The sequence below is a fragment of the Sinocyclocheilus anshuiensis genome, unplaced genomic scaffold, assembly GCF_001515605.1.
Source record: "Sinocyclocheilus anshuiensis isolate Anshui unplaced genomic scaffold, SAMN03320099.WGS_v1.1 scaffold1040, whole genome shotgun sequence".
NCBI classification, from domain to species: Eukaryota; Metazoa; Chordata; class Actinopteri; order Cypriniformes; family Cyprinidae; genus Sinocyclocheilus; species Sinocyclocheilus anshuiensis.
This window is the reverse complement of record NW_015551050.1, coordinates 287931-296085: the sequence shown is the minus strand read 5'-3', so window position 1 is coordinate 296085 and position 8155 is coordinate 287931. Positions and strand designations below refer to the sequence as shown.

At 37.5% G+C, this 8155-nt stretch overlaps 1 pseudogene; it reads right to left on the bottom strand.

Annotated features, from left to right (window-relative positions):
* Positions 1 to 4664: 4664 nt before the first annotated feature.
* LOC107661929 (patched domain-containing protein 3-like) lies at positions 4665 to 7750 on the bottom strand (annotated as a pseudogene).
* Between the last annotated feature and the right edge of the window lie 405 nt (positions 7751 to 8155).

Below are 8155 nucleotides of genomic sequence, written 5' to 3'. Positions count from 1 at the left end.
ACGTCACACGCGGTGGTACTGCAAGATGGCGGCGCCCTTGCTCTAAAAGCTATAACAAAACATCCTTTTTTCTTTAAAATGGTTACATTAATCATGTTTGTTATATATTTTTTATAATCAAAGTGGAAATCACTTTACTAAATAATGTAAACTTAACTGACTGCTTCACTTCCACTTTAAATTACTACTTAACTAAACTTTTGCCGTTGCTTTGCATTTTTCATCACTAATTGATGGATGTCTAAGATATTAAAATAAGGAGAAGCCTAAAACATGAATGAAAAGTGAACCTTTAATAAAGTTAATTTTACTGATGAGAAATAATAAATAATAATAAATAAATAAATTAATTTTATAAGATTTTAAAAATTTATTCATGGCTATGAAGGTAAGATATTGATTATCGAGAATACCATTACGATGTCATTTAAGAGATTAGACTAACTGCCTAAACAGTTACGATAGTGTTTATTTGTCAGCATTTAAATGTACAGTTACGTATCTGGGTACCCTACTTTTCTGGGATTACCAGACTCTGCATATGAATTTATATGTTCTTTAATAACATAAAACAGTATGTTAATTCCGCTATCATTATTTATGGTGTTGCAATTATTTTGTTTCTCAGTTTCTGATAAGAATGAGGCAGGAGAGGTTTCTGTGAGAGTCTCTAATATATAAAATGAGCTTCACCGGAAGATTACGAGCTGGCTTATCTTTATCCGGAAGCTCTAAATAGCGCTCCATGCATACGCTCAATTGAAGCACGTTGTATTTACTTTGTTTGAGTAATTGAGTTTTTGGTTCAAAACCATGTGAATTTCAGCTTTACATAGTCTCTTATTGAAAGAAGTCAAAACAGATATGATTTACTGGCATAGAATCCTGCTGTACTTAAAGCAAGATGGTACGGAGTATCTTGAATTAATTTCTACACATTTCCTTGTTATTCTGAAAACAACAACAACAACAATATATTTCACTATGGGAATCAAAAGGGTAGGCCTTAAGTTTGACAATGTGCTGTTTTTGATCATATAATGATCACATGACATTTGAATGTCCGTCCAAAACTCTATTTCCCATTGCCACCCTGAGACAGAAGTGCTCCAGAAACTGCTCTATTAACCTCATTTCTAAACATCTCTTCTCAAGGGGGATTTTTTTTTCTTTTGCAGCATCTTTAAATGAATTAGATATTTGTATTCACATTTTTACTTTGTCTAACATAGTTTTACTGTAAATTGAGAAAATATCAATGTTTCCATATAGCAGCGCTGTACCGCTACAGAAAAATAGGTGTTGCCATATGGCAACACCGTACAACAGTGGAATTGCATTCCCCATTGGGATTTTTATAGATAGTAGCATCAATAACATGATTGCAGTTTTCTATTTATTTGAAGTGTTTATTGTAGTATAGTTGTATTTATGTATAAGAAAAATATAATTTCTTCTCTTCAGAAAATGAATGCAGCAAAATTTTATGGAAAGGCCAATAGGAAGAGTGCAGAGTTAGCTCTTCCATGTGATGAGAGTGAGGATGAGTTAGCCTCCAGTGAAGCTTAAATGATAGGGATCAACTTATTTTTGGTTTGCATGACTTCCAGGTATATAAATCTATCAACTTCTCAAAAGAAATGTGCATTTAAATAGACAAGAAAATCATAATTTTATAGAAAAACTACTTTTTTTGACTATTTTCCCATCGTGGTACAGCGTTGCCATATAGCAACGTTTCCCTAAGTAAATCTCTATTTCATGTAATAAAAACGTATTTGAAAAAAAAAAAATCACGGTTAGAACACAATTCATAGAATGTGATTGATACTGCTTCAGTGTTGATTATCTGTAAAATAAGTGATTTAATTTAATTGAAGTTGAACAAATATTGATTTTATATCCATCTTCATATAACATTATTTCAAGGTGCAAACCTGATGATTCGATGATTCAATGATTCAATGATCAAGGGGGGAAGTCGTGGCCTGATGGTTAGAGAGTCGGACTCGTAACCCAAAGGTTGTGGGTTCGAGTCTCGTACTGGCAGGGATTGTAGGTGGGGGTAGTGAATGTACAGCGCTCTCTTCCACCTTCAATACCACGACTGAGGTGCCCTTGAGCAAGGCACCGAACCCCCAACTGCTCCCCGGGCGCCGCAGCAAAAATGGCTGCCCACTGCTCCGGGTGTGTTCACGGTGTGTGTGTGTTCACTTTGGATGGGTTAAATGCAGAGCACTAATTCCAAGTATGGGTCACCATACTTGGCCACATGTCACGTCACTTCACTTCACTTCACGATGGTTTGGCTGATGCACTAACATTGATTCAGTGTTGATGTAGTGTTGGTCTACTACATGGGTTATTAACTGGGTAACACTTTATTTTGATGGTCCCTTTTGAACATTATGTTGACAATAAGTAACATTGCACCTACATGTCAACTAACTCTCATTAGAGTATTAGTAGACTGTGTGCTTAATATCTGCTAACTCTTTATTGTGATGGTCTCCTAACAGACATTCTACTGACTACAAGTAACTTTGCAAGTACATGACAACTTAATCTAACCCTAACCCTACCAGTCTACTAATAAGATATGTAGGTGCAACGTTACTTATAGTCAACAGAATGTGTTAAAGGGACCATCAAAATAAAGTGGAACCATTAACTGTAACTGTATTAGTTAACTTTATTAATTACAGTAATCATGATACAGCTCGAGATCCAGAAGTGTTTGTGACAAACATATCTTCAAGAGTTTTAAAATCATGTTGAGCACAAATAGCTTTAATCTATTGCATCATTCAGACACACAGACATCAATAATCAGCATATGAAACCCATCAATGCTGACAATCAACAGAAAGCTTCATGTTGCAATGCATGCTGGGTACCAGCATAGTACAAAGCTTATCCATGGCTCCCAGCAAGCATTGCGGCATGAATAAATTATGCAGCTAAATTGTCTTGGTATTTCTTTTCTTTACTTTTATTTTTGCTTTTATTTTAGTTGTGACTTTGTAGTAGCTTGTCTTGTGATGTTCAGAGTTGATATATGTGACATTTGACCATCTGAAAGCTGAATAAATAATCTTTCCATTGGTGTATGGTTTGTTAGGATCGGACAATATTTGGCCGAGATACAACTATTTGAAAATCTGAAATCTGAGGGTGCAAAAAAAAAAAAAATCTAAATATTGAGAAAATCGCCTTTAAAGTTGTTCTTAGCAATGCATATTACTATAATCAAAAATGAAGTTTTTATATATTTTCTGTTTGAAATAAGATTATTTTGCTTACCCCATTAGCACATTATTTTGCTTGTTCTAAGCAAAAACTCATTTAATTTTGACTTGTTTTTTTTCTGAAAACAAGACAATAATTTTTACTTGTCTAGAAAATCCTACTTGATTTAAGATTTTTAGATATTTTGGCTGGAAACTAGACAAAAAAATCTAAGTAAGAAAAGCATTTTTTGCAGTGCAAGTACCTTGAGAGCTATAGAGAGCAGAGCAGACAGCTCCTTATGCTTTCGAATCTGGATATTTTAGGCAATTTAGAAATCCTGGCCAGAACGTGTCCCCAGGAAATGGCACGTCTGGTCACCTTACTACACAGTTTTGCGGTTTGGCTATTAACCTGTGACTATATTTGTCAAAGCCATCAGCTGGTCTGCTCATGATAGCCACCAGAGAATCATTGTTGAATCTTAGTCTTGTTTGAGAGTGTTCCGTGACAATATTATAGACAAATTAGGCACATTATGTCCTTAATAATATCTGTTTAGTGTGTTTAGTGACACAGAATAGATGGGTTACTGTTTTACTTTTTGCATTAGCAAAGATTTACTTTCCACAAGGGACCAGGAACAAGGAAATGTTGACCAGGAAATATTGCCTCTGCTTACATCTATCATGGCATCAAGCTTACAAGATGCAGGAGAGAACATCAGGGGTAGAGGTGTTTATGCATTCGTGCATATACTGTGTCATAAATTAAACACTCATTAACTTCAGTGACAATTATGCTGAGATCAAGTTCTTTTAATGCCATAAAATTCCCAGTGTTTAGTAATGTGGTTTAATCAATGTACTTGAAAGTGGATTTGAACTGGATTACAAATGCAAAGCTGTGTTTCCATTGACGTGTTAAAATGAATAGATGTGCATATTAAATAGAAATGCATTGAAAATAATATTGAAGAAAAAAAAAAGAAATAGAAAAACTTGATTAAAATGTAAATGCACAAAAAAATTTAACATGCAGTGTATATACATAAGAACATAACAGAATGATTGCTATTTTAGGATCTTGTTGCATGGTCAAATCAAAGTGTCATACAGAGCTAAGCTCATACAAAAAGAAAAAAGTTCATCCATTTTCGAAACCACTTGTCCTATGTTGGGTCACGGTGCCTATCACACTGTCTCGGGCCGTTAATTGGGAAACACCCAGGACAGATGGCCAGTTCATCACAGGGTGAACACACACACACACACACACACACACACACACACACACACACACACACACACACACACAATTTAGTCTCAATTTCACCTGTGCATTTAGATTGAGGGGAAAACTTGAGCACAATAGTATATTCAGAAATTAACCTTGATTAATAAATTCTACAGGTGACATTTTTCAGAAAAGTAAGCTTAGTAACAGTCAGGATCAGCAGACCATTCATTCTGAATCACGATTGCTTTAACTTTCCGCTCGCTTGTGACACTGTGCTCTGGAAGATTTTCTTTGTTTTTTTCATGACTGTTACTACAAGTGTCAAGGAAGGTCAGGAACACAGGTATGAATATGATGCCATGGACGGCCCCAAACAGAATGACTAAGAACATGATTTTGAAGAAGGTCCTGAAGATGTAGCTTTTGGCAGCCGAAAGCACCACCACACCTGCGATAGTGGACACAGCACCCGGAACGATCGGATAGCCCAGTTTATTGATGGCATCCATGGCTTTTTCATTCGCTGAGGATTTTTCACTTGACACAAAAGCATAGGATATGTGAGCAGAGAAGTCAACAGAAAATCCGATACAAATAACAAGAATTATCATAGACACAGCGTCTAAACTAACATCCCATAATGCCATGAAACCGGCCACTCCCACAATGACAGATGCGATGGAAAATGTCACCCAGAGAGAGCAAAGAGGGTTTGGGATCAACAGGAGTGAAATAACTAACATCGCACATGTAGCAATCACTAAGTTTTGGATTGTATTACTGATTATGACGGCAAATTGGTCGAAATAGATGAATGCAGGGTGGTACACAATCAGATCAATGTGTGTCTGCAACTTCCCACATTTTTCTGCAGTTTCTCTAAATGCATTCAGCATGTTCTTCTCATCGCTCGATGTGCTGATGTTCGCAGTCTGAATGAACATACGTGATGCATGAATTTGGCTGTTAGTGAAATTAACATCTTGACTGAATCCAAACTGTGTAAGAAATGCAGTTAAATGGCTTTTGAACTGCATTTCATTGTCTAAATCGAAACCAGCATTCAGTCCAAACTTCATGTATTCACTCAGCCAAGAAACAGGCAGAATGCCTGAATGTGCCATTGTCAGATTTTGAAAATTTTCCAAACACAAGTCAAGACTTTTGCGAGCAGTTGGGTTCCAGTATTGAAAGTCTTCATCCTTTATAACTAACATGACATCGGGACCAAAGGCAGAGAGGAATTAATCTTCTTTGTCATAGTAACTACCAACATAAGAGCCATCTTCTGCTAAATTTTTCACATCTAGACCTTCCTGTATTTGGAAGCATCCGTAGATACTGACTGCCAAATAGCCGGCATAGATCAGACACACGAGTGTCTTAACCCACACTCTTGTCAGAAACGGGCCGTAATAGTTTTTAAAGAATGAATTCATTGGCATTTCAAATTCCGTATGCGTGTCTTCATCATACGCCCCACCAACACAACAACCTCTACCATCACCAGTGGCTTCTGGGACTTTCATGCAGGTCAGCCAGTGTCTGTTGCCTTTCTCTCGCCTTCCGTTCAGTGCAAGACACACGCCAAAGAAGGTGATGTTGAAGATGTAGCAAAACAGAAGAGCTGTGCTGGTGTACAAGCAAAAGGACTGAACCGAGCGGAAGGGTGTCGCAAGACCGATGTAGAAAGCCAGCACATCTGTCAGCGTGGTGATTGTTATGGACACACCAGCCTCCTTATATGTGTCTGCTAAGCGAACCTCAACGTCTTTATCAACTTCAGTCTTCTGCCAGCAGGAGATCATAATGAACATGTCGTCAACACCAACACCTGGAAAACAGCGGAGCCTGTTAACATCAGCTGTGAGACGCCTACTAGGTGAGGAAATAAATGAAATTTACCGAGAATCAGAAAGGGGGCTGTTTCCACGGTCATGGCAAATGGCATCCCACAGAACAGCAGCAGTCCAAAGCTGGCCAACACGGCCATACCAGCAGAGACAACACCCAACGCAGCCACCCACACCTTCGTCCTGACGCAGTCTAACCTGGGGAAGGACACAAGGGATCAATACCATAACTAGTGATAGAAATGTGCTAATGGGAATTTTAATTCTTTACAATACCTTAAACAAGACAGAACTGAAATGGTAATGGCTAGGACATACATAACAGAGAAAAGGGGGATGATAGAGTCTGAATTGTTCTCAAACTCGTCTTGATATCGATGTAAAGTAAGACACATGGACCTGTAAAAATTCAACACAAATGACAAATGTTCATTATAATCACTGTGAAGAATTAGTTAGGATATAGCATAGTGAAGAATTAGTTAGGGAAAATCATTACAGGACATGAATAGCCAGCAGAAAAATCAAGAAAATGTACATAGATTTGGTTCATTCTCTCAACATTTTGGAACTGTTGTCAAAATGACTTTTGGTTCTTTAGTTTCAGTTATTGGAGATTATTTGATTAATGACACTTGAGGTACTTTTACACACAGACACACACACACACACACAATCAGGTCATCAGGTGTTTGTATACATGTAGATATAGATCATAACTCACAATAATTTCTTTTGCTTACCGTTTTCTATTCTGTAGAGTTTGAGAGGAGTTTTAGAAAGCCATTGAGCCAGCAAGAGGTTTCCTTTGTCTTCTTCTCATCTAAGAGGTAAAAAAGCCTGACCGCTCTGGCACTGGTGAGCTTTGAGCTATTCAGCTCTACACCGCCAATGGTTGTTCCCAAAAAGATGTCATTATTCTTCGGATATGTTATGTTTGAAGAAACAATTTCAGTAGCATTGTAATTGATAATGTCTAAAATTGCATTTAATATGCACCTTCCCTTTGTTTTGGCACAGAGGTTTTCAAAAGTTTTTCCTGTCGTTATACTTTTCACTTTTCTGTCTAGCTCTATAATGTCGTTAAAAGCTGCTTCGGTTAATATATTTTCTCCTTGCAAGCCTGTGATGATCAAAGAGGCATAAGTGCCTTCAGACGCAAGCCGTAAATCAGAAAACTCTTCAGATTGTGGGAAATTTTCCACCACAATTGCCCTCTCCAACTTGGCAGGTCCATTGACAGGTGTAAACTGGTCTTCAATATCATTCGCCTCCCTCTCCTGAAGAAAAACAAAACCAGTTCCAAGGGCAGCAGCCACATATAAAGCTAATAAAAGAAACACACATGGATGTCTACCAACAACACAACCAAGTTTTTCAAAGGCCACAGACAGAGGTTGTTCGATGCAGTCTGTTTTACACTTCGCCATCCTCCATACACTTCAACAGTTTACGGTGAATCTCTTGCTCGTCTGCAAAGCCCCAGAAACATCCTCCTTCTACAATGACTCAGTGCTGTCATAACATATTTATAGGCTGAGCTTAACACTTATAATTCATTTGTTACTTTTTAACAAAATAAGGTTACTCATTAACAAACTTCCTTGTTCGCACCTGCCCTGTGCATCACTCCCAGAAACTGCACGATTAACTAATAGGACATTTTCAATCTTAGGGGACTGTCTTTAAAGAAAAAAACCCCCGGGAATTCCTCCATCCAGGGAAATATTTGATAGAGCTCAAAACCTGCACTAGCCAATGCAGATTCACTTTTACAATGAGGGCAAAAGACATGAGACCATTTTTTTTTTAAGTACAAAAATTCCAATCATCCA